A 27,818-nucleotide genomic window follows, 5' to 3' on the forward strand; every position below is an offset into this window, starting at 1 on the left:
CTTCAATATTAACAATAAACAAAATAAAATGCAATATTAAAAAAATATACTGACATTCTTTTTTGCTGAATTGCACATTTACTTTCACATAATTCTATTCTTTCTCGATCAAAGTAACTTTTTGTATGAATGGGTAAATATCATATACTTTTTATGGAAAAAACATTAAATCAAAGAAAATGTGCTCTGTGGAGCCATGTGTCCTTATTTTTTAATTTGAACCCATGAATAATCTGTATATACCTTTTATAAAAAATATACATCAGGTATGGAAAGTGATGTGTCTATTATAGAAAAAAGTGGCTGGTAGCTGGAGATGATATAGGAATAATAATATCGTTGAAGAAAAACTGAAAGTGAAGCCCTTTACAGGAATTGATTTTGAGGGGAATCAATGCATGTTTGCATATAAAAATTACACCAACTTTGGAAAATACAATGAAAGTGCTGAAATCTGGAAATCATTAATGGAAAATGAACACTTGAAAGTAAAGGGCACAAAATGGAGACTTAAAGTGGTGCAAAGCTGTTTCTGAAAATATTGATTATGATTCAATAAAACTAAGAGAATTGGCTCCAAGCATATATACATTTTGTTTGGACTTAGATTGCTTCCTCCTCTGCTCTTCCTTTTTCTACTCTTGTCTTTTCTTCCATATCCCTCTTCAAGCATAGTTTAAGGTTTCACTATGGTCTGTTTCTCAATTTGAACTGCCTATGTTGCTCATTATCTGAAGTTTCTGTAATATTATGTCTCATTATTGCATCTTTGAATGAGGAATTGTATTAGTGAGTGAAGATAGCCTAACAAGAGAGCATTTTCCAAAAGAAGAGGAAAGCAAGTTCTTTTTTAGAAGTCATAAAGAAATTTGAAAGCAAGAAGGAAGATAAGTCTCTTAAAAAAATTGAACTCAGAAACACATGATATTCAGGTTTATATGTATGCATCTCTCATCTTGTCTCCATTGATGAGATATATTTTGCTTGAATGTAGACATGTGACAATTTCTGTTTATGAGAGACATAGACTGTCATAGAAACCTTTTCCAGCTACTAGATGGGGTAACCTAAAACAAGTATAGTAAAAGCCACAGTTAGTAGTAAAAAGTCACATTCAGAGGAAGCAAGAATAAGCTGTTATTTCAGTCAGTACCAATCTGATGATGTATTAAGTGATATCCTGTTTTCTAGAAAGTGCAATTTTAATCACAAAAATTACCATGGATTCCCTCCTTTTAAATCTCCTATTACCTTGTACTTTCATTATGAATTTATTTTGTTCCACATTGTAGAACTGCTTCCAGTACCCAATTTTCTTCCACTGGGTTATAAGTTCCTTGAAGATTTCGAAGACCATGTCTTGTCCATTGTTCTCTTCAAAGTACTTAGTTCACCATCTAAGTAAATATTTGTTAAAATATAATTAATATATATTACTGATAAAAATTTATTCAACATTAATATGTTACAGAGAAGGCAGTGTGTGCTACAGTCTGAAGAAAGAAAAAGAATGACTTTTAAATGGTTTAAAGTGTAGTTGACTTGGTAAGTATACATTAAAGAATGAAAGATAAACAATAAGGTCAGGTGTGGGTGTTAATGCCTGTAATCCCAGCACTTTGGAAGGCCAAGGTGGGTGGATCATGAGGTTAGGAATTCAAAATCAGCCTGGCCAATATGATGATATCCTGTCTTTACTAAAAATACAAAAATTAGCTGGGCATGGTGGCAGGCACCTGTAGTCCTAGCTACCTGGAAGCCTGAGGCAGGAGAATCACTTGAACTCAAAAGGTGGAGTTTGCTGTGAGCTGACATTGTGCCATTGCACTTCAGCCTGGGAGACAGAGCGAGACTCTGTCTCAGAAAAAAAGAGAAGGAGATAAACAATAACAAGTGATAGCATCTTCTAAATGCTAGAAGAGATTGTTAAGAGATACAGAAGCTACAAGGAGTGAGTTACTCCTCAGAGTGGGAAAGGTAAAGAAAGTATGGCTTTCTTACATGCCTCTGCTGTTGCTTCTAAAGAGAAAACTTCGACCCCTATACATTGCTATGCAAATCTTTGAATGGGATTCTGTTTACTTCCTGGCTTTCTAAATAGCAATGCTTAGTTTAAAATAGACAGATTTATTTATATGTAAATAATGCACTTACACTATTCAAAATAATGTAAAGTAGAATACAATTATAACAAGTATTCTTTCTTCACAGGAAATCCCTGGTACACTCAGAAAAGCTAAGATTTATGTCCTTAGTGTCAGAGAAGCAGTGCCATTTCCTTCTTTTGTTCTGTTTGTTTCTCTGAAGGAAGGAAGAAAGAAAAAAGAAAGAAAAGGGGGATTATTGAAAATAATGTCTTTCAAGAGCATGAGGCATGCTTAGTACTTTTCTTATGAACCCCAGAGTAAAACCCCTGAACTCAAAAAATGGAATATCTTAAGTCCCCAAAGCAATGAAGTATTTGATACTGTATGACTTTGTAATTAAAAGATTTCATAGCATTTGTTCATTTCTATTGCTTCTGAATTGGTCTATGATACTTCTCATAATGCTAACCCAGAAGCCACCTTTACCTATGCTATGTTGAAGTACAAGCCTGATCTGCCGGACTCAGATGTTTCAGTATTGTAGCAAAAGAACAAGCTGATCTGAAGAAAGAACTAGAATCTAGGAATCCTACTGGGGAAAAATTGTGAGCAGGTAAGGAAGGAACTCATTAATACAGGATGTGGCATCTCAAGAGCAGAATAAGCAGTAGCAGTAATCCAGAAGTGTTAGAATTTTAGCAAGACCAAATTACACATAACTGAAGACAGAGCTAGATTACTAACTACATTTTTAGAAATTTTTATTGAGAGTCTAATATTCATTAATTCAATCATTTATTTATCCAATCAATATTGAATGATGTCTCTGTAGGTATAAGGATAAGGAAGAGGTACAATAAAAAATACATCATATTCTACTATAGAAACTAATAAATACAACAGAAAATATTTATTTATTATAGAAATTAATAAATACAACAGGTGGAGGTTGAAGTGAGCTAAGGTTGTACCTCTGCACTCCAGCCTGAGTGACAGAGCAAGTTCCATCTCAAAATATGAACGAACAAAAATCAAAAGCAAGGAGTAAAAGTAAATTTTTAGGGGGAGGATTCAAGATGGCTGAATAGGAACAGCTCTGGATTGCAGTTCCCAGCGAAAATGCAGAGGGTAAGTGATCATCACATTTTCAAATGAATTTTTACTGCCCCCAGACCAGGAGATTCCCAGGCAGAAAAGCACCACAAGTCTCCAGTGTGGCTGTTTCAGGCAGCACAGCAGGTCTCCACACAAAAACTCACACAAATCCAGGTGCCATTTCAACTGGCGACTGGAATGCCTGAGAGACAGAGCTGCCCCTTTAACTGAAAAAAAAAGGGCTGAAACAGGGCGTCAGGTGATCTGGCTTGGCTGGTCCCCCCTCACAAAGACCAGCAATCTGAACCTCTCTGGATTGAGAGTTTCACAGCAAGCATGGCTGGACCTGGGATGGTCAGCTCTGTTGGGGGAAGGGCACCTGCCTTTACCAAGGCCGTCCACAACTACAAGGCAGTCTATCATTACTGAGGAAGCTTGCCATTACTGAGGCAATCTGCAATTACTGAGGCAGTCTGCCATTACAGAGACTGTCCGCCATTACTGAGGTAGACCACCAAAACCAAGGCAATTCTAACTATACCCCTATAAACAAAACTGCAAGTAAGTTCACACAGCAACTGGGCAGAGCCCACAGCAGCTCAGCAATGCCTCTTCTGGCAGACTGTGACTAGGCTACCTCCTCTCTGGGCAGGGCATCTCTGAAAAGAGACAGCAGAATGACAGGAACTTATAAATAAAGCCCCATCTTCTCGAGACAGAGCACCTGGGAAAAAAGGTGGTTATGAGTTCCACTGCAGCAGACTTAAATATACCTTCCCAGCAGCTCTGAACAGAACAATGGAGCTCACAGCCCAGCACTTGAGCTCCTATAAGGAACAGGCTGTCACCTCAAGCAGCTCCCCAACCCCTGTATAACCACAGAGACACCTCATAAAGGAGAGCTCAGGATGACATCTAGTGGCTATCATTATGGGACAAAAATAACAGAAGAAGAAACTGGCAGCAACTCTTACTGTTCTGCAGCCACTGCAGGTGATCCTCAGGCAAGCAGGGTCTGGAGGGGACCTCTAGTAGTGCTACAGCAGGGGGACCTGACTGTTAGAAGGAAAACTAAGAAACAGAAAGAAATAACTTCATCATCAACATAAAGGATATTCACTCAGGGACTCCATCTGAAAGTCATTAACCTCAAAGACCACAGGTAGATAAATCCACAAAGATTGGAAGAAACAAGTGCAAAAAAGATGAAAACACTCAAAATCAGAATGCCGCTCCTCCTCCAAAGGATCACAACTCCTCACCAGTAAGGGAACAAGGCTGGATGCAGAATGAGTCTGATAAATTGACAGAAACAGGCTTCAGAAGGTGGGTAATAACAAACTTCTCTGAGCTAAAAGATCATGTTCTATCCCATTGCAAAGAATCTAAGAACCTTGAAAAAGGTTTGACGAAATGCAAATGAGAATAAACAGCTTAGAGAAGAACATAAATGAATTGATGCTGCTGAAAAACACAATATGAGAACTTTGTGAAGCATACACAAGTTTCAATAGCTGAATTGACCAAGCAGAAGAAAGGATATCAGAGATTGAAGATCAACTCAATGAAATAAAATGAGAAGGCAAGATTAGAGAAAAAAGAGTAAAAAGAAATGAACAAAGCCTCCAAGAAATATAGAATTATGTGAAAAGACCTAATCTACATTTGATATGTGTACCTGAATGTGGCAGAGAGAATGAATCCAAGCTGGAAAACACTCTTCAGGATATTATCCAGGAGAACTTCCCCAACCTAGCAAGCCAGGCCAACATTCAAGTCCAGGAAATACAGACACCACAAAGATATTCCTCAAGAAAAGCAACCCCAAGGCACGTAACTGTCAGATTCACCAGGGTAGAAATGAAGGAAAAAATGCTAAGGACAGCCAGAGAGAAAGGTCAGATTACTCACAAAGGGAAGCCCATCTGACTCATGGCTTATCTCTCTGCATGAAACCCTACAAGCCAGAAGAGAGTGAGGGCCAATATTCAACATCCTTAAAGAAAAAAACTTTCAACCTAGAATTTCATATTCATCCAAACTAAGTTTCATAAGTGAAAGAGGAATAAAATCCTTTATGAACAAGCAATTGCTCAGAGATTTCATCACCACCAGGCCTGCTTTACAAGAGCTCCTGAAAGGAACAACCAGTACCAGCCACTCCAAAAACTATACCAAATGGTAAAGAGCATTGACACAATGAAGAAACTGCATCAACCAATGGGCAAAACAACCAGCTAGCATCAAAATGGCAGGATCGAATTCACACATAACAATATTAACCTTAAATGTAAATGGGCTAAATGCACCAATCAAAAGACAGAGACTGGAAAATTGGATAAAAAGTCAAAACCCATTGGTGTGCTGTATCCAGGAAATCTATCTCACATGCAAGGATGCACATCGTCTTAACATAAAGGAATGGAGGAAGATCTACCAAGCAAATGGAGAGCAAAAAAAGGCAGGAGTTGCAATCCTAATCTCTGATAAAATAGACGTTAAGCCAACAAAGATCAAAAGAGACAAAGAAGGGCATTACACAATGGTAAAAGGATCAACGCAACAAGAAGAGCTAATAATCCTATATATATATGTGCCCAATACAGGAGCACCCAGATACATAAAGCAAGTTCTTAATGACCTACAAAGAGACTTAGACTCCCACACCATAATAGTGGGAGACTTTAACACTCCATTGTCAATATTCTGTCAACGAGACAGAAAATTAACAAGAATATCCAGGACTTGAACCCAGACCTGGATCAAGCAACCTAATAGACATTTACCGAACTCTCCACCCCAAATCCAGAGAATATACATGCCTCTCAGCACCACATCACACCTACTCTAAAACTGACCACATAATTGGAAGTAAATCACTCCTCACCAAATGCAAAAGAACAGAAATCATAACAAACAGTGTCTCGGACCACAGTGCAATCAAATTAGAACTCAAAATTCAGAAACTTAATTCAGAATCATACAACGTCATGGAAACGGAACATCTGGCTCTTGAATGTTCACTGGATAAACAATGAAATAAAGGCAGAAATAAAGATGTTCTTTGAAATCAGTGAAAATGAAGACATAATGTACCAGAATCTCTGGGATACACATAAAGCAGTGTCTGGAGGAAAATTTATAGCAATAAATGCCCACACGAGAAGCAAGGAAAGATCTAAAATTGACACCCAATCATCAAAATTGATAGAGGTAGAGGAGCATGATCAAAAACACTCAAAAGCTAGCAGAAGACAAGAAATAACTAAGATCAGAGCAGACCTGAAGAGAATAGAGACACAAAAAACAATTCAAAAATTAATAAATCCAGGAGACTATTTTTTGAATAGATCAACAAAATAGATAGGCTACTAACCAGATTAATAGAAAAGAAAAGAGAATAATCAAATAGATGCAATAAAAAAGATAAAGGGGATATCACCACAGATTACACCGAAATACAAACCACCATCAGAGATTACTACAAACAACTCTATGCACATAAACCAGTAAACCAGGAAGAAATTGACAAATTCCTGGATACTAACACCCTCCCAAGCCTAAACCAGGAAGAAGTCAAAACCCTGAATAGACCAATAACAAGGGCTGAAGTTGATGCAGCAATTAATAGCTTACCAACCAAAAAGAGCCCACATTCAGATGGGTTCACAGCCAAATTTTACCAGACATAAAAAGAGGAGCTGGTACCACTCCTTCTGAAACTATTCCAAACAATCCAAAAAGAGGGAATCCTTGCCAAATCTTTTTATGAGATGAACATCATCCTGATACCGAAACCCAGCAGAGGCTCAACAAGAAAAGAAAACTTGAGGCCAATATCCATGATGAACATAGATGCAAAAATCTTCAATAAAATACTGGCAAACCAGTTGTAACAGCACATCAAAAAGCTAATCCATCATGATCAAGTAGGTTTCATCTCGGGAATGCAAGGCTGGTTCAACATATGCAAGTCTATAAATGTAATTCACCACATAAACAGAACCAAAGACAAAAACCACATGATTATCTCAATAGAGGCAGAGAAGGTCTTAGGCAAAATTTAACAGCCCTTTACACTAAAAACTCTCAAAAACTAGGTATCGATAGAACGTATCTCAAAATAATAAAGCTATTTACAACAAACCAATAGCCAATATCATACTGAATGGGCAAAAACTGGAAGCATTCCCTTTGAAATCTGGCACAAGACAAGGATGCCCTTTCTCACCACTCCTATTCAATATAGTATTGGAAGTTCCGGCCATAGCAATCAGGTAGGAAAAAGAAATAAAGGGTACTCAATTAGGAAAGGAGGAAGTCAAATTGTCTCTATTTGCAGTTGACATGATTGTATATTTTGGAGACCCCATTTTCTCAGCCCCAAATCTCCTTAAATGATAAGCAACTGCAGCAAAGTCTCAGGATACAAGATCAATGTGCAAAAATCACAAGGATTTTATACACCAATAACAGACTTAAAGAAAGCCAAATCAAGAGGAAACTCCCATTCACAACTGCTACCAAGAGAAGAAAATACCTCGGAATGCAACTAACAAAGGATGAAAAGGACCTCTTCAAGGAGAACTATAAACCACTGCTCAACAAAATAAGAGAGGACACAAACAGATGGAAAAACATTCCATGCTCATGGCTAGGAAGAATCAATATCATGAAAATGGTCATACTGCCCAAAGTAATTTATAGATTCAATGCTATCCCCATTAAGCTACCAATGACTTTCTTCACAGAACTGGAAAAAAACATTTTAAATTTCATATGGAACCAAAAGAGAGCCCACATAGCCAAGTCAATTCTAAGCAAAAAGAACAAAGCTGAAGGCATCATGCTACCTGACTTCAAACCATACTAAAAGGCTACAGTAATCAAAACAGCATGGTACTGGTACCAAAACAGAGGTATAGACCAATGGAACAGAACAGAGGCCTTGGAGGCAAGACCACACATCTATAACCATCTGATCTTTGACAAACCTGACAAAAACAAGCAATGGGGAAAGGATTCCCTGTTTAATAAATGGTGTTGGGAAAACTGGCTATGTGCAGAAAGCAGAAACTGAACCCCTTCCTGACATCTTACACTAAAATTAACTCCAGATGGATTAAAGATTTAAACATAAGACCTAACACCATAAAAACCTTAGAAGAAAACCTAGGCAAAACCATTCAGGACATAGGCATAGGCAAGGACTTCATGACTAAAACACCAAAAGCATTGGCAACAAAAGCCAAAATAGACAAATGGGATCTAACTAAACTCCACAACTTCTGCACAGCAAAAGAAACAATCATTAGAGTGAACTGGCAACCAACAGAATGGAAAAATTTTTTTGCAATTTACCCATCTGACAAAGGACTTATATCTAAAATCTACAAAGAACTAAAACAAATTTACAAGAAAAAAACAAACCGATTCAAAAGTGGGCAAAGCAAATGAACAGACACTTTTCAAAAGAAGACATATATGAGGCCAACAAACGTGAAAAAATGCTCATAATCACTGGTCAATAGAGAAATGCAAATCAAAACTACATTGAGATACCATCTCATGCCAGTTAGAATGGTGATCATTAAAAGATCTGGAGACAACAGATGCTGGAGAGGATATGGAGAAATAGAAACACTTTTACACTGTTGGTGGGAGTGTAAATAGTTCAACCATTGTGGAAGACAGTGTGGTGATTCATCAAGGACCTAGAAATAGAAATTCCATTTGACCCAGCAGTCCCATTACAGGGTATATATCCAACGGATTATAAATTATTCTGTTATAAGGACACATGCACACGTATGGTCATTGCAGCACAGTTTACAATAGCAGAGACTTGGAACCAACCCAAATGCCTCTTGATGATGGACTGCACAGGGAAAATGTGGCACACATCCATCATGGAATACTATGCAGCCATGAAAAATGATGAGTTCCTGTCCTTTATAGGGACATGGATGAACCTGGAAACCATTCTCAGCAAGCTGACACAGCAACAGAGAATCAAGCACAGCATGTTTCACTCATAGGCAGGCATTGAGCAATGAGAACATATGGACACAGGGAGTGGAGCATCACACACTGAGGTCTATTTGAGGATGGCTAGGGGAGGGACAGTTGGGGGTAGGGAGCTGAGGAGGGATAACATGGGGAGTAATGCCAGATATAGGTGATGGGGATGGAGGCAGCAATATTGTCATGAATGTGCCTATGCAACAATCCTGCACATCCTTTACATGTACCCCAGAACCAAAAATGCAATTATATATATATATACATGTATGTATATATATATATATATATATATATATATATGAAGTAAAATTTTAGTTTTGCATACACTAATGTGGAATTCTCTGTTACTTAAGAATTGTGTGGCTTAGTTGGGTTTTTGTAAGGCAAATGAAACATATGAATACATGTAGTGTTCTTAAACTTACCATTATTTGCTAGTTAAAATGCTAGAAAAATCAGCCTATAAGTTTCAAGAGAAATTATGTCAACAAAATTAAATAAATGACTGATCTGGTCGAAAAACTATAATTGCAGAAATAATGTAAACTGAGAGTAAGCTGGAGAGTTAAAGATTTAGTTTGGTCCTATGGCTTGACCTCAATCCAGCTTTTTGGGCAGATTTACTGTTTCACATCGAGAAGGTCTTAGAACGAGAACTTAATAAATATTTGATAAGGTAATAATGATTGGTAACATTAATAAAGATAATGGGAGCTATATAAGCAAGGTGGTAGAATAGGAGCTTTCTACCATCACTTCCTTCTCCCCCATAGATGCAGCAATTTTGAGTACAACTCATCTAAAAATGTATCTTTGCAGGAGTCTCAAGTCTGGAAAAGTTTCAGTGCACCTTGGAGCAAAATATCAAAAAGCTGATGCATTGAAGAGAGTTAATAAAATTGTTTTACTTTATCTGTTACCCTTCCTCCAAGGCAGCAGAGTTCAGTGCCAAGAGAGTGCCCTTAGCCTGTTGTTTCTCTTATGGGGGAAAGTAAGAGCACAGAGAGGGAGCACCTTGTTCCTCCAGCCATGCTGAATATTCCCCAAAAGGTAGACTTTTTTATTACCTCACCCAGATTACTAAGTTGAAAGACTGGGAAAGGATGAGAGCAGAGAAGAGAGGCCAGAGACCCTGCTAGACTTTGTGAACTCTGCCAGGAAGCTGGCCCACGAATTTTATCTCAAGACCCACACAGGGACACCCCAAAAGCTCCAATGTGTCTCACTCTTCTCCCAGGCCAGCATCCAGAGCACATCCCTAAGGATGGGAAAAGCAAGCATTTCACACAAATGACTGGACTCTACTGAATCTACTGAATTGTAAGAAGTTCTAAAAGTTTGAGGATTCAGAGCACTGCCCTAGAGAAAACAAATGGGAAGCCCCTAGCATCTAGCCTGGATTTTTCAAATTGGAAGAAAGCATACAGTCTTAAGAATTCCCCTATTACCCCCCACAAAGAGGAAGAAATAGGTGTAGAACAGGTAAAAACATAGAAAAGATCTGAGACAATCTAAGAATTTTTAGCTGGGATGACTGATAGAGGCATTTTTTTTCTGCCAAAGTTAGTCAGAAAAGACTTAAGGAGGTTGTTGTTTCCTCAATTGCAAAGACAGCAATGCAAGACCTCAAGAATCATAAAAATCAAGGGAATGTGACACCCTCAGAGAAAACCCCAAATATTCTCACAACAAACTCCAAAGTAATGGAGATCTACCAATTTTGTGATAAAGAATTCAAAATAATTGTTTTAAGAAACTAAGTAAGCTCCAAGAAACACAGATAGACAATTTAACAAAATCAGAAAGGCAATACATGAACAAAACAAGAAATTCAATTAAAAAATAGAAATCATCAAAACAAGCCAAACAAATTCTGTAGAAAAAGAGTACAATAAATGAATGAAAAGTACAATAGAGAGTATCAACAGTACTTAAGTAGTAGGATCAGTGAACTCAAATACAGACCATTTGGAATTATAAATACGTAGGACAAAAAAGAAAAAAAAGAATGAGAAGGAATAAAGAAAGGCTATGGGACGCCATCAAGACAACTAGGTTTTGAATTTGAAATTTTCAGTAGAAAGAGAGAAAGAAGCAGAAATATTATTTAATAAAATAGTGGCTGAAAATGTCCCAAATGTGGAGAAACATATGAACAACTATGTACATGAACCTTAAAGATTTCCAAATGACTCCAACCTGAAGACTTTACCAAGATACATTAAAATCAAACTGTCTAAAATCAAAGACAAAGAGAATTTTCAAAGAAACAAAAGAGGCTAGTTACATAAAGGGGAAATTCCCATAAGTCTATCTTTTCTCATAGATGAGGAGAGAGTGGAATAGTATATTCAACATGTTGGAAAAAATACTTTACCTGGCAAAGATGTCCTTCAGAAATGATGGACATCACCTGGAGGGAGTTGATCACCATTAGACATGCCTTACAAGAAATGCTAGAGGGAGTCCTTCAAGCTTATTCCAGGGCACTTATTAGTAACATAAAAACATATGAAAGTATAAAACTCACAAAGATTAGTATATAGTCAAATTCAGAATATTTTAGTACTATAACGGTGCTGTGTAAATTCTAACTCTAGTATAATGATTAAAAGACAAAGTTATTAAAAATAACTAAATTCAATAATCTGTTAATAGATACACAATATAAAAAGATGTAAATTATGACATCAAAAACATAGAATGCAAAGTTTGGGGTAGCAAAAGTATGGATTCTTAGTATATGATCAAAGATAAGCAGTTATCAACCTAAAATAGACTGTTATACCCTATAAAATATTTTATTTAAGCTTCATGGTCACCAAGCAAACACCACTCAATCTTATAGTAGATACACAAAAAATAAAGAGAATCCAAGCATAGAACTAAAGAAAATTATCAAATCACAAAGGAAGATAGAAAGAGGAAAGAGAATCAAAGAATCTTCAAAACAGCCAGTAAACATTAAACAAAATGGCAATTGTAAATCTCGACTTATCAGTACTTTCAATCTATGTGGATTATATTTGCCAATTAAAAAACAGAGTGGCAGAATAGGTAAGAAAAAAAACAAAAACTCAACTACAAGCTAAGACTCACTTAAGATCTCAAGAAAGAAACAGACAGCAAGTGACACCCAGGCAGTATTCGCTCTGGGCCTTGGGTAGGACTCAGAGATGTGCTGGTTTCAGGTGAGATCCAGTATATTCCCAGCTTTGATGGCTACAGGGAGAGACTCCTGTTTGGGAAAAGGAAAGAGAAGAGAAGAGTAAAGGGGACTTTGTCTTCCACCTTAGGTACCAGCTCAGCCACAGTAGGGTAGAGGACCAAGCAGGCTCTTGCAGTTCCTGATTCCAGGCCTTGGTTCTTAGACAGCATTTCCAGACCCATTCTAGGTGATAGGGAAGCCTTCTTTCTTGAAGGGAGGGTCCTAGACCTGGCAGCAATCACCAAAAGCTAACTGAAGAACACTCTTGGGCCTTGAGTGAACACTGGTGGTAGCTAGTCAGTACTCACCATAGGCCTGGGGTAGTGGTGGCCATGGGTAGTGATTCCTCTGCTTATGGAAAAGGGAAAGAAAAGTCAGAATGACTTTCATGTGGCTTGGGTGCCAGCTCAGCCACAGTACAGTAGAGCACCAGATATATTCCTGAAGTTTTTGACTTCATGTCCTGGCTCCTGGACAGCATCTCTGGACCTAGCTGGGGCCAGGGAGAATGCACTGCTCTGAAAGGAAGAAGATAAGCTTGGCTGGCTTTGTTACCTGCTGATTGTAGAGCCCTTGGGCTTTGAGCAAACATAGGTGGTAGCCAGGCAGTGGTTACTGTGGGCCTTGGGCGAGACACAGAACTATGCTGGCTTTGCATCTGACCTAGCACAGAGCCAGTGGCTGTGGCCACTAGGGTGCTTCCTTCCCCAGCTCCAGGAAACTCAGCATGCAGAAAGATACTCCATTCGTTTGGGAGAAAGTAAGAGAAGAGAACAAAAGTCTCTGATTGGTAATCTAGAGAATTCTTCTGGATCTTATCCAAGACCACTGAGGTAGTACTTCTATGAGTCTACAAGAACTACAGCATTACTGGGTTCTGGATGCTACCTGGTGCCAATACGTCTGCAGAGACTAAAAACATAGATTATAACACCTAAGTTCCTTTGAATACTGAATACTGAGAAAGCTTTCCCAAGAAGGATGGGGACAAACAGGTTCAGACTGTGAAGACTACAATAAATATTTAACTCTTGAATGCTGAGAAACATAAATTTCCACAAGCATCAAGACCTTCCAGGAAAATCTGACCTCACCAAATGAACTAAATAAGGCAGCAAGGACCAATCCTGGAGAGACAGAGATATATGACCTTTCCAACTGAATTCAAAATAGTTGTTTTGAGAAAACTCAGTGAAATTCAAGATAACACAGAGAAAGAATTCAGAATCCTATCATATAAATTTAACAAAAAGATTGAATAGCCAAAAAAAAAAAAAAAAGCAGAAATTCTGGAGCTTAAAAATGTAACTGACATACTAAAGAATGCATCAGAGTCTTTTAATAGCAGGATTAATTAAGCAGAAGAAGACATAGTGAGTTTAAATATAGGCTATTTGAAAATTCACAGACAGACGACAAAAGAAGAAAGAATTATAAAAAAAATGAAGAGCTACAATTCTATCTATAAGATGTACCAAGTATCCTTAGAAGGACTAAGATATGAGCCTTAAAGAGAAGGTAGAAAAAGAGACAGGAGTAGAAAGTTTATTGAAAATGATAATAATTGAGAAATTCCCAAACCTAAAAGAAAGACATCAAAACTCAAGTACGAGAAGGTTATATAACACCAAGCAGATTTAACCCAAAGATGACATTTAATAATTAAATTCCCAAAGATAAGGATAAAGAAAGAATCATAAAAGCAAGAGAAAAGAAACAAATAACATACAGTGGAACTTCAATACATCTGGCAGCAGACATTTTAGTGGAAACCTTACAGGCCAGGAGACAAAGGCATGACTTATTTAAAGTGCTACAGGAAAAGAAAAGACCCTACTTTCATCTTAGAATTATATATTCAGTAAAAATATTCTTCAAATATAAGGAAAAAATAAAGACTTTCCCAGACCAAAAAGTGAGGGATTTCATCAAAACCAGACCTATCCTAAAATAAATTAATAAATAAAAATACTAAAGGGAGTTTTTTAATCTGAAAAAATAAAGACATGAATGAGCAATAAGAAATCATCTGAAGATGCAAAACTCACTGTTACACAGAAAAACACAAAATATTACAACTGTAATTGTGGTTCATAAACTACTAATCTCTTGAGTAGAAAGACTAAAATATACCCACCACTTTGGGAGTCCAAGGAGGGTAGATCATGAGGTCAGGAGTTTGAGATGAGCCTGACCAACATGGTGAAACCTCGTGTCTACTAAAAATACAAAAATTAGCTGGGCATGGTGGTGCATACTTGTAATCCTGGCTACTCAGGAGGATGAGGCAGGAAAATCTCTTGAACTTGGGAGGCGGAAGTTGCAGTGAGTGGAGATTGTGCTATTGCACTCCAGCTTGCATGAGAGAGTGAGACTCCAACTCAAAAAAATAAAAAAAGATTAAAATATGAAAAGATCAAAAATAATAGCTACATCTTTTCAAGACATAGGAAATACAATAAGATATGAATAGAAACAAAAAGTTCAAAAGTAGGTGTATGAAGTTAAAGTGTATTATTTCATTAGTTTTCTCTTTGCTTGTTTGTTTATGCAGTCAGTGTTTAGTTGTTATCCATTTAAAATGATGGGTTATAAGATATTATTTTCAAGGCTCATGATAACCTAAAAAATATGCAACAAATACACAAATGCACATGAAAGCAAGAAATTAAAACATATTACCAGAGAATACTACCTTCACTAAAAGGAAGACAGGAAGAAAGGAAAGTTAGAAATCCGCAAGACAACCAGAAAACAAATAATAAAATGGTAGGATTAGGTCTTTACTTGTAAATAAGAACACTGAATGTAAGTGAACTAAACACTCCAATAAAAAAATACAGTGTTTGAATGGATAGAAAAACAAGACCCAATGATCTTTTGCCTACAAGTAATACATTTCGCCTACAAAGACTGAAAAAAAGGATGAAAAAAAAAAAAAACTAAAAAAATGATGGAAAACATATCCCATGTAGTCAAAACCAAAGCAGAGCAGGTGTAGCTACCTTTTATCAGACAAAATAGATTTCAAGACAAAAGCTATAAAAAGAGGCCAATAAGGTCATTATATAATGATAAAGGAGTCAGTTCAGCAAGTGTGTTCCTGAATGACCAGTAGGTCAATGAAAACATTAAGAAGGAAATTAAAACTTTTTTGAAACAAATGATAATGGAAACACAACATACCAAAATTTATATATATATATATATTATATATTTATAATTGTTTTATCCTTTTGCTGAACTGACCCCTTTAACATGATACTAGAAGACCCAGATATATAAAACAAATATTATTAGAGCTAAAGAGACACCCTAATACAATAATAGCTGGAGACTTTAATACCCACCTTTCAGCATTGGACAGATCATCCACACGGAAAATCAACAAAAAAGCATTAGACTTAAGCTGCACTATAGAACAAATGGACCTAGTAGATATCTACAGAACAATTTATTCAATGGCTTCAAGATATAAATTTTTTCTTCAGCACATGGATTATTCTCAAAGATACACTATATGTTAGGTCACAAAAAAGTCTTAAAAAATAAACAAGAAATTATATCAAGTATCTTCTCTGGCCACAATAGAATAAAACTAAAAATCAATATCAAGAGAAACTGTATTAACTATCCAAACACATGGGAATTAAATAGTATGCTCCTAAATGACCAGTGGGTCAATAAAAAAATTAAAAAGGAAATAAAAACATTTTTGAAACAAACGATAATGGAAATGTAACATATCAAAATTATGGGATACAGGGAAAGCAGTACTAAGAGGAAAGTTTATAGCTATACACATCTATATCAAGAAAGCCAAAAAACTTCAAATGAATAACTTAACAATATATCTTAAAACACCAGAAAATCAAGAGAGCAAACCAAATTGAAAATTAGTAGAAGGAAAGAAATAATAAAGATTAGAGTAGAAATAAATAAAACTGAAATGAAACATAATAAATATTAGAGCAGAAATAAATGAAACTGAAATAAAAAAACAATTCAGAAGATCAATGAAATGAAAAGTTGGGTTGTTAAAAAGATAAATAAAATAGACAAACCTTGAGCCAGACTGTTAAAAAAAAAGAGAGAAGACCCAAATAAATAAAATCAGAAATGAAAAAGGAGAAATTACAACCAATACCACAGAGATTCAAAGGATCATTAGCAGCTCCTGTAAGCAACTATATGCCAATAAGAAAAATCCAGAAGAAATGGATAAATGCCTACACACATACAATGTACCAAGATTGAATCATGAGGAGATCCAAAACCTGAACAGACCAAGACAAGTAATGAAATTGAAGCCATAATAAAACATGCAAAGGAAAGCCCACAACCCAATGGCATCACTGCTGAATTTTACCAAACATTTGAAGAACTAATATCAATCCCACTCAAACTATTCTGAAAAATAGAACAGGAGGGAATACTTCCAAACACATCTACAAGACCAGTATTACCCTGATACCAAATCCAGATAAAGATATATCACAAAAAAACTACAGGCCAATATTTCTGATGAATATTGATGCAAAAATCCTCAACAAAATATTAACAAACCAAATTCAACAACAGATTAAAAAGATCACTAATCACCACCAAGTGGGATTGATCCCAGGGATTCAAAGATGGTTCAACATATGCAAATCAATCAATGTGATACTTCATATCAACAAAATGAAGAGCAGAAAAATATATGATCATTTCAATTGATGCTGAAAATGCATTTGATAATATTCAACATCCCCCAAAAATTGGAGGTAAAAGCAACATACATCAATATAATAAAAGCCATATATGACAGACCCACAGTTAGCATCACATGGAATGGGTAAAAACTAAAAGCCTTTGCTCTAAGATCTGGAACATGACAAGGATGCTCACTGGCACCACTGTTATTCAACATATTACTGGAAAGCCTAGATAGAGCGATCAGGCAAGAGAAAAAAAATAAATGATATCTAAATGGGAAATAAATAAATCATATTATCCATTCAGTAAAGTGGCAGGCAACAAAATCGATCTACAAAAATCAGCAGCATTTCTATATTCCAAAAGTGAACATTTTGAAAAAGAAGTCAAGAAATCAATCTCATTTACAATAGCCACAAATAAAATATCTAAAAATTATCTTAACTAGAGGAGTGAAAGATGTCTTCAATGGAAAGTGTAAAACACTGATGTAATAAATTGAAGATACACACACAAAATGGAAAGGGATTCCATGTTCTTAGATGGAAAGAATCAATATTGTTAAAATGTCCATTCTAGAGAAAATAATCTACAGATTCAACACAATTCCTATCAAAATACCAATGATATTCTTCACAAAACAGAAAAAAATCTAAAATTTATATGGACCCACAAAAGACCTAGAATAGGCAAAACTGTCCTAAGCAAAAAGAACAAAACTGGAGGAATCACATTACCTGACTTCAAAGTACACAGCAGAGCTGTAGTAACTGAAAAGACATGGTACTGGCATGAAAACAGACATGGAGATCAGAAGAACAGAAGAGAGAATACAGAAATAAATTCACACATCTAGAGTAGACTCATGTTTGACAAAGGTGCCAAGAACATACATTATGGAAAGGTAAGTCTCTTCAATAAATATTATTGGGAAAACTGGATATCCATATGCATAAGAATGAAACTACAACCCTGTCTCTCACCATATACAAAAATCAAATCAAAATGTATTAAAGACTTAAATCTAAGACGTAAAACTGAAACTACTAAAAGGAAACCTTGGAGAAATTCTCCAGAACATTAGAATGGGCAAAAGTTTCTTGAGTAGTATCCACAAGCAAAGGCAATGAAAGCAAAACGGACTAATGGGATCACATTAGTTAAAAAGCTTCAGCACAGCAAAGGGGGAAAAAAAAGTGAAGAGACAACCCACAGAATGGAAGAAAATATTTGCAAACTATGCATCTGAAAAGGGATTAATAACCAGAATATATAAGAAGCTCAAACAACTTTACAGGAAAAAAATCTAATAGTCTGATATAAAAACAGACAAAAGATCTGAATAGACATTTCTCAAAAGAAAACAGGCAAATGGCAAACAGGCATATGAAAAGGTACTCAACATCATTGGTCATCAGGGAAATAAAAATCAAAGCTACAAAGAGTTATCATCTTACCTCAGTGAAAATGGCTTTCATCCAAAAGCAGGAAATAACAAATACTGGTGAGGATGTGGAGAAAAGACAACCTCATGCAGAATTGGTGGGAATGTAAACTAGTATAACCACTATGGAGAAAATTTTGGAAGTTCCTCAGAAAACTAAAAATGGAGCTAAAAATAGAGCTACCATGTGATCCAGCAATCTCACACCTAGGTATATGTCCCAAATAACAGAAATCAGCATATAGGAGAGATATCTGCACTCGTATGTTTATTGCAGCACTATTCACTATAGTCAATATTTGGAAGCAACATAAGTGTCTATCAGCAGATGTATGGATACCAAAAATGTGGTACATATACACAATAGAGTACCATTCAGCCATAAAAAAGAATGAGATCCTGTAATTTGCAACAACATGGATGGAACTGGAGGACATTAAGTGAAATAAGCCAGGCTCAGAAAGACAAACTTCTCATGTTCTCATTCATTTGTGAAAACTAAAAATTAAAACCAATAATTGAACTCATGGATATATAGATAGAATGATGGTTACCAGAGGCTGGGAAAAATAGTAGGAATGATTAATGGGTATAAAAATATAGTTAGATAGAATGAATAAAATTTAGTATTTGATAGCACAACAGGGTGCCAGTAATCAACAATAATTTATTATATATTAAACTTAACTGAAAGTATAATTGGATTGTTTGTATCACAAAGAAAGAATAAATTCTAGAGGTCATAAATGCCCCATTTACCCTGATGTTATTATTACACATTGTTCTCCTGTATCAAAATATCTCATGTAACTCATATATACCTATGTGCCCACAAAAATTAAAATCTAAAAATATTTTATACTTAAAACTTGCTAAATATTGAATACTTAAAAATGGCTAGGCTAATTCGCAAGATTGTGATAATCATTTCATAATGTATACATATATTAAAACATCACATTGTATACCTTAAACATATACAACTTTTCTCAATTAAACCCCAATAAAGCTGAAAAAAAGATGACAATGCAGATGAAGATATATATATATATATATATATATATAGCAGAATTTTAGAATGTGTATCTTTCCTATTTTTGGATTCCTTTCAATTTAAAGAGAATAGTTCAATTTTTGATGGATCAACTGTTCTTAGAAGAGTGAATTATCAGGACTTTGTTCCAAATCCACTCAACTGATCTAAATCCCCTCAAACACAAGTAGCCTTAGGAAAACCTAAAGTTTGAGCTAATTGGGTTGTATTGTATATAAGAAATTCAGATGAGGTATTGAAAACAAGATTTTAGAGTTTACAGAGGATACTAAAACTAGAGGCTGAGCAAATAATGAGGAACAAAACAATCAGACTCAAAGGATTTTGGATTGTATAAGTAATTGGATCAGCAGATGGCAAATGCAGTTCAGTACAGGAAAATGTAAAATAGACTTGAAGCAAAAGAAACAAACTAGAGAATATGTGCTAAATGAAATAATCATCCAGAACGCTGACCAGGAAATGGAAAGGAGGGGCTATTATAAAACATAAATCATAGCAACTCCTAGCTTATGGCTAATTCTGTTGTTTTAGAATCTAACAAAAAAATGTGCACACATATCATCTATACTGGGAACTTACCATTCCCTATGGGAACTAGCAGTTGCTTCAAATTGCAATCATTTCACCACTCCGTTTTGTAGCGGCACCTTTCAAAAAATTTTTAAGGTGTTGCTTTTTTGCATGCAGATTTTTCTCCTCTTTGTTTAAGCTTATGCTCATTATTATATAATTACCCTTTTCAGACATTGCTGAGAAGATTCAGAACAATGTTTTCAGGATATTTTACTAATTACCCTATATTTTACCTTGTCAGAAAATCCCCAGGAGGATCCACACAAAGCTATCACTCCCCATTTGCCCCATTCTCTGAAGATACAGTGTACATTTTGCAAGGGTGGGAGATCAACTGTTTGGTGAGGTAAAGTTATAGGCAGTGCATTAAAAATGTGTGTGTGTCTGCTTAAGAATTACCTGGGCAGCTACTTTTAAAATGGAATTACTTAGATGCCTTTTCCAGAGGTTGACACAGTGCAACTGAGAAGGGGCCTCACAAGTGGCATTCCTAATAAGCGTCCTTGATGATTCTGATGTAGGCCATCTTTGGGAGATATTTTGAAAAATACCACGTAGCCAGAAAAAAAAAGAAAAAAAAAAAAAAAAAGCAGAAGGACATCAAGTCCTCATCCCTGCTCATCTAACCGGCTGATTAATTTGTTAACAGTCACAGCACTCAGGCCTCATGTTCTTTATCTGGAAAATGAGTTCAGTATCTGTCCATCATACCTGACAGAGGAGCAAATGAAATAACATCTAGAATCTTCTCAAATACAAATATAAACTAAGGTAAAATGCTTGCCAAAAAGTAACATGTACTATTCTGATCCCACAATAAAATGCTTTTAAACAGATGATTGAGGCAGCCATCTACACCCAGCCGGAGTCAGATTTTCCTTTTCATCTATTGCCACAGGAATTCTCACCCATAGTTGATCTCTGCAACCAAATAGGTACTGAAAGTAGTAGGTGTTTTCCTTTGTGTATTTTTAAAAAGTGCTAAGAGGAGGTCACTCTCTGTGTCCCCATGGTTTTGTCACTCTCAGGGAGCAACGTTTTGAATAGCAGTCTTCAGTGTTTAGATCCAGTTGCATACCCTATGGTCACCGATACTCAACTCCAGCTTTTGTTGTTGAGAATGAAAATGACTTCCACTGGCCTGACAAGCACATAATAATCATCCTTTCATCACCTACTACTGAGGTCTCTTTCTCATCTGCAGAAAGTAAAACTGAAGTCTGTTTACAAATCGTAACTGAGCCCATTGAGTAAAATACCCTGTGAAATCAATTGATTGTGAGGATATGTGAACATTTTCATAGTTTGCTTCTTATTGAAATTCTGTATTAGCCAGGCAGTCTTATCTGGAGTGTCACAGTTGGTTGAATTAAAGAATAATAAGTCCAGAAATGGTATGAGTGAACTAAACAGAGGCATCCAGACATTGTGCTCTGGGCTGAGATTTACTGTAAACATGGGAAGAGTGTATGCAAAGCCCTTTTAGGACTGATCTTGGTCCATAAGCTTCTCTTTGGAACAGTCTGTGAACATGCCTACCATGTAATTAGCTGAGCAATAAGTTAGGTGTTTAAAAATATTTTTTCAGGTGCTTTTTTGTATTCATGACAGATTCTCAACACCAAAAATCAATCTCAATCAAAGCGGCAACTGAGTTTATCATAAATTATCATGAAAAGGTTTTCTACTGAGTAGATGGTTAATTACTATCTAATTTGAATACTTTTGCATATTAATGAGAAATGAATGAAAATCATTTTTAGAGTTTTAACTTCAACTGAGAAACCCATGGAGATAATGGCTCCTTTTTAAGAGGCATGTGATCTCTGTTACCAAAAAAGATACTTTTTTTTTCAATTTACTGACTTGTTTTAAGTTGATTAATGGATTAGTGTTTTGCCATTAATAAACTATATCCAAATGAAAGACAACTTCATTATTTGACTCTGTAGCCCCTAGCTGCCTGCCAGGTAAGAAAAATGGAAAATAGATGAAGAACGTGCTAAGGAAAAATACAACCTTGCTCAGTCCTTCAAAATTTCTGGATACACATTTGTATGTTATTGATTATGAATGAATTTTTATAACTTGTATATTTTTGTCACATGAAGTTCTGTATATACTTGTTTACACATGATATTTAGATTTAGAATGCACATATTGAACTGAAAATAAGGGTATACTCTTAAAACTATTACTGTATTCTCCAATTTGAAAAAGTGACTGACAATTGCCTCAGGACTCAGAAATTATTGCCAGCCAGAAATCGAAAGTCACTTTTATAAAGTTTCTTGAAACCTTTCTTAGCATTGCAAACAAAGAATAACATTTTTTTACTTTTTAAGAGAAATATTGTTTATATTTCTTATAAAACATTATAAAATGTATTTACATGTAGGAAGAATAATTTAAGGAACAAACTACTTATCTCCCTCCAGTTTTCTTTTACCTTTATCTTTAATTTCATACTCCAAGTTTCCCTATTTGATACCTACTTTTAGGCTATCTTCTTTTCCCTCTTTGACAGAGTCTGACATTATCCGATGATTTCATGCATTCAGTTGACTTTATACAGGATTTATTACAGACTAATGCAGAACAGTCTTGATGAATTAAATTGGACAAGTATTTTCATATTTTGGAAACAAAAAACTTTAATGAAGATGGGCAATAGAACAAGATATTAATTCTTATAGCCCACGTTCAACTTTTGAAATTGGCTATTTTAGTCATGCCAATACCAGACTAGACCAGCATTGAGTTTAAAAATCCTTATATATAGAAATGTTCTTAAGATAAGCACTAATTAGCATTGTATTTTATCAAGAAGGATCAGGATTAGATCCGACTTTTGCAATTTCAATTGAGTACATAGGTTTCATAGCATGATTATAGAGTTCAATAGATGCCTTTGGATTACTTAACTCAATAGTAGAGTAAAAAGTAGGAATGAGTTTTCTTTCTGGGTCTAGAGAACATATCTTTTATATTACTAAAAACTCCAACAACACAAGCTCAATAATGTCTGAAAAAGAAACTGCTTAGATGGGTGCTTTCACAATCAGTCCCAGACTTGTCCTACTCCCTATTCATTTACCATGATGGTCAGGACCTCCCTGGCCAGAAAGTGAAGAAGATTTTACCAATATAAGGGTGATAGACTCTAAAAGTGGCATTGACAATACATCTGAAGAAAAGTCTGGAAAAGAGGCAAGCCATTTTAAAAAGAACTAAAAACCTTGATGTTTCCAATTGAGCCATATGCCAGGGTAACTCTCAGGATAAGAAATGAACTATATTTTATATGCACAAAGTAGGATTTTTCAAAAAAAAAATGAAATGAAAAGTGGCATTAGCATGAGCTGTCCACTCCCCCTCTTCTCCTTCTGGTCTCTTCCAGTCTCTTTTGCCAAAGAACTGAGAATGAATTTTTGAGAGCCAAGGATATGGAAAGGAAGACAAAATAAAGCTGGGAGAATTTTGGCGGAATTACATGCTTAACATACTGCACCATTTCTTTAATATATTTAAATAGTCCTGTGTCATCAGTTGGTGGCTTTTCTTTTCAACAATTTGCGATATATTTTGTTTTTCCTTAATTAAGCTTCACATGCTGGAATTAATTACTGCTGGATAGTTGAAATCTGGTGGTCTAATTTTCAACTTTAGTTAATAAAGCTCAAAGTCTACATTCACCTCTGAAATGATCAACCTTGCCAAATCATATTTGTCCACTTTTATCTTCTAGATAATGAATATACAGGGCAGCTGCAAAGTGTGATTGTAAAATTACAAGATTATTTTTAATGTATGACTTGTGAATCCTTCCCTCTCTTTATTTAAAAAAACTTTATTGTATGAAAGACCTTTATATTATAGGGAATGCTTGTGAAACATACAGGTTGCACATGTGCCCCAAAAGTATTCAAAGCCATTCCCTCCATTAACCATTAAATTAAAGCTACCTCAATATTTCATTTGTCAAAAAAATAAGTGAAAATTTTCTTATCGGAAGCAGTTCACTATGCTACCCTGGAAAAGTTTTGAAATATCTAGATACCATTACTCCAAACTAAATATTTTATAGATTCTAAAAATTTTGTAATAAATTGGTTGAAAGTAGGAAACCAGTTGAAATTCCAGTCTACACCTAGATCTATTATGCCAAATTTTAGAGAGTAAAATACACATATACAGTAAACTGCTCTCACATACATAATGAGGTTTATTAGCAGACATTATCAGCTTTGTTTTGCAGATGAATATATTAGCACTCAGAGATGTTGGGATTACCCTATGAAAGACCAATCTTCAATATGGGCCATCTGAATTTATAGCCTGATCTCCTTTTATTTATACTACAAGCACCCATTATAAAAGTAGAAAAGGGAGAACTGGAGGCAAGAGAGTGAAGGCTGATTAAGTGAGATAGGGAGCAGGACCAGTACTGATTTCTTTACCTTCTTCTCTTCTCTACACATTGTTTCTTGTATTTCAACGAATTATCTCCCAGGTTGTTGGTATTCTTTCTTCAGCCCATCTAGATACATGTATCATTAATCAGCATTATAAGGCATAAATGACTTCTTGACCAAATTTTAGCAGATAATATCTGTATCTCTAATTAGGACCTAATGATTTATCAGTTAGTAATCTAGAGACTGTATATTTGAAAGTTTACATTGTGTATACTTGTTTCATCTATTCCTCACTTATTTGGGCTTCTAAAATAGTACTTTACATACACTGGTTTATTTGATTCCTACAACAGCCTTATGAAGCAGATACTACTATGATCCATTCTACAAATGAGAAAACAGAAGATGGAAGAACTAAAGTGACTTTCCAAAGAATTGAACCTGGAATTTGAAATGACATCTGTTCAATTTCAGAGCCAGACAGTCATGCCACACTTCTGTAAATGGCTTTTCTCTATTCTGACTTAGTAAAATGCATGGTCTAAGCTTTCTTATTTATAAGCTGTGCCACTTTCGGCAAGATACTTAATTAGCTGAGCATTACTTTCCTCCCCATTTGTCAAATAGGACTAGTGATTACAAAGAGTTGTTTTAAAATAAAAAAAAAATTACAACTAATAGCATACATGAAAAAAATTGTAGTGCCATTATTATTAGCAACAGCATTGGGCTAAGGAGGATGGGTTAATATAGTGAATATTCAAAACTTATAGGCCAACATAGAGTTAAATGTAGTTGTTTATAGGACTATGGTTCTTTGAGGGGTAGTCTTAAGATTGAAATAGTGGAGGTATTTATTTTCTCATCTAATGGGAGGCCTTATGCAGTGGTCCCCAACCTTTTGGCACCAGGACTGGTTTCCTGGAAGACAGTTCCATGAAATTGGCATGGGGAATGTTGCTTTCATCTCAGATCATCAGGCATTAGATTCTCATAAGGAGCATGCAACCTAGATCCCTTACATGCACAGTTCACAGCAGTGTTCATGGTCCTATGACAATCTAATAGGTGGAGCTCAGGCTGTAATGCTGGCTTGCCCACCACTCACTGCTTGCTGTGTGTCTTGGTTCCTAACATGCCACAAACCAGTACTGGTCTTCAATTCAGTGGGTTGGGGACGCCTGGTATAAGATCTATCAATGCAGCTGGAGCCTCTTATGACAAATAGAGCTTATCACAGATAATCTGTTTATGATAAGGTTTCAGTTAGAAACTGGAATTTCCTCTTGTTCATCAAGATTTCTAGTCATCATTGTTCCATCTTCTGCTTTGGTGGGGAAGTAGGGATGGGTACAGTGGAAATCTTTCCCCATATTAGTTTACCATCCTTGGCAGCACATGTGTTTGTCATTCTTGTCTCTTTATTTTTTTTAGCCCATTAACCTGATTTCTTTAAATATGTGATGGTAGAATATGCTGATAAAACTTGCCACCTTAAAGTCCAATCTTATTATGTAATTCTGGGCCTGATCTTAAGAAATAAAATAATAGAATTATTGCTTTATAATTGTTAGGTTTTCATGTTTGCAAAGAGTTTTTATATTTATTTAGAATCATGTATAGTTCATTATTGTAACGTTTTATGATAACCAGAACTCATATTAATGTCTTTTGCTCAGTTTTTAACATGTTTTCAACTAGAACATGTATTTAGTTTTTTTGGTTTTGAGGTAACTATTCTTATTCAGAGATAGAACTTTTAAAGAACTATGATTTTATTTTGCTATTTCTGATTTTGTCCTTTTTTGCATAAATATATATTATGTACATTTTATTTTATGGTGCAGTTATTTAATATAAATACAAGTAAACTTGTATTTTTTGTGTGAAGATCTTGAAATCAAAATAACAGTAAACATCACAACTACAGCTGCAGCTTTAAATATTTTATAATCCAATCAAACTGTTTGAGTAGTAATGTATTTAAATGTTGTTATGGAATCCCCTCCGGACTTTTTAAAATGGTTACTCTGTTCCTGGGTTTGCTATTTATGAAATTCATAAGGGATGACATTTTTTAATAATAGAGAATTTGACTTAGAGAACAATATTTCTTTTCATGTCTCAATAAAATCTAAAATTTTCTGGCTTAACTTTCAGAGGGCCATAACTACAAATTATTCTTTTATTAACAAAAGTATATACCTCTGTTGTTGCTGCTGTAAAGTGAACCTAAATGAGAAATCTTACCTGAGTCTTTAACATCTTTTTGGATATTTGGATGAAGAAGTTTTACCTAAGGAGATAAGGCATCAGGATGAAGTAGGTATGAAAAACATTTTTAAAAGACTTACAGCAGAGGTCATCTATAATTAAGTATAATGTAATATTTCAGGCCTTACCTAAGCCCTGATGTAGTTTAAATTATTTTTAAATTGTATAGGTTACAAAAGAGGATTGGGATAGACTTCTATTATTAGGACTATAGATCTGATATTAACCAAGGTTTTACTGCATGCTATGTCCTAAGCTAAAATACTTTATACACTTTATGTAGTCATTTTATGAGATAATTCCCTTTTTTTTCTGATGAGGAACCTAAGTAAAGAAAAAGTAAGTTTAAGTGCCACAAATAGTAACATTGGGATCTTGGCTATCTGACCTCAGAGCCTCAAGTTCATTGGAAATTAGTACAGATGTATTTAATTGTACAGCTGTATTTAATTGTACACATATATTTAATGAACTAATGGACAGAGGATGCTAATTTCAGAAGTAAATATTCTTGAACTTTCAAAATATTAATATTCTATAAAATAATATTTTTGTTTTAAAAGCTGACTTTTTTCTCTTTAATGTATTAAGCAATTTTACTTTTCTAATTCTATAGAATTAAGAATTAGAAAAGTAAATTGACATTACTTTTGCTGGCATTTATATAGCCAAGCTAATAAATAACTTACTGTGGTTACATTTCAACATGACTTATTTAATTAATACTTTATTAGATACCTGCATCTAAATACTATTGGGCCCCATTAATAAGTACTTTAAGCTGAAATATAATATAGAAACAATATATTTTTAAAATGCTACAGTTTGGCATAAAAAAATCCAGTTTGGTATCCTAGTAGCCTATATGTCTCTGCAATATTAAAAAAATGTAGAATAGGTATAATTTAATATAATATCATGATAAACACATATTGCACAA

The 27,818-nt window shown here is 35.1% G+C and overlaps 1 long non-coding RNA gene across 1 annotated transcript; it reads right to left on the reverse strand.

Moving 5' to 3' along the window:
- Window positions 1-1,070: 1,070 nt before the first annotated feature.
- Window positions 1,071-26,902, reverse strand: LOC118147477 (uncharacterized). The gene is made up of 3 exons (XR_004733937.2): window positions 26,855-26,902; window positions 24,647-24,726; window positions 1,071-1,397 (listed from the first exon to the last, which is right to left on the reverse strand). It is a non-coding gene; the product is annotated as an uncharacterized LOC118147477 (long non-coding RNA).
- Between the last annotated feature and the right edge of the window lie 916 nt (window positions 26,903-27,818).

This window comes from Callithrix jacchus, chromosome 14 (assembly GCF_049354715.1).
Source record: "Callithrix jacchus isolate 240 chromosome 14, calJac240_pri, whole genome shotgun sequence".
NCBI lineage: Eukaryota > Metazoa > Chordata > Mammalia > Primates > Cebidae > Callithrix > Callithrix jacchus.